Source organism: Lissotriton vulgaris, unplaced genomic scaffold, assembly GCF_964263255.1.
Source record: "Lissotriton vulgaris unplaced genomic scaffold, aLisVul1.2 SCAFFOLD_1830, whole genome shotgun sequence".
Taxonomy (NCBI): Eukaryota; Metazoa; Chordata; class Amphibia; order Caudata; family Salamandridae; genus Lissotriton; species Lissotriton vulgaris.
Window position 1 is genome coordinate 466,890 of NW_028254071.1, and position 618 is coordinate 467,507.

The 618-nt window shown below is 63.8% G+C and overlaps 1 non-coding gene across 1 annotated transcript; it reads left to right on the plus strand.

Annotated features, from left to right (window-relative positions):
- The first annotated feature begins 290 nt into the window (after positions 1–290).
- On the plus strand, positions 291–397 carry LOC147660671 (U6 spliceosomal RNA). The gene has a single exon (XR_015306216.1). It is a non-coding gene; the product is annotated as a U6 spliceosomal RNA (small nuclear RNA).
- Positions 398–618: the final 221 nt, after the last annotated feature.

The following is a 618-nucleotide window of genomic DNA, read 5'->3' on the forward strand; positions in this document are numbered from 1 at the left end:
CGGTGTTGGGCCGGCTCTTGTCGGCTGGCCCGCCTCCTTCTGCAGGCCTGATCCTGTGCCCGGCACTGGGCGTCCTTCTCGCGTTGGCGCGGTCGGCTTGGTGCTGTCCCCGCCTCCGTGGTCCCCTTGCGGGTCCTGGTTTTCCGGTCTGAGGATCCCTGTGGGCCCGGTGGGCGGCCTTGCGGGCCTTCCACAGTCCGGTGTTCGACGGGCTGGTTTCCCTGGTGGCTCGCTTGGATCCGGGGTTGTTTCTCCATCGCCCACGGACGCTCTGCCGGTCTCCCCCTTGGGTGCTCGCTTCGGCAGCACATATACTGATATTGGGACGTTACGGAGAAGATTTGCAGGGCCCCTGCGCAGGGGTGACTCGCAAATTTGTGATGCGTTCCATATGAGTTCTCTCTCTCGTTCTACGAGCTCTTCAGGGTCCGCCCTTTGTGCCCCTGGCCTCGGTGGCTTTGCGGTTCCTCACCTTTTAGGTGGTTTTATGCCTGGTGGCAGTGGTGTCTGCTGGGCGGAGGGGCATGCGGGGGTCGTCCCTCCGCTCCCCTCCCTTCTTGCGGGTGTTGCCGGACCGTTTGTTCCTCCGGCATGTCCCCCTTTTTCTTTCCCGGGGTT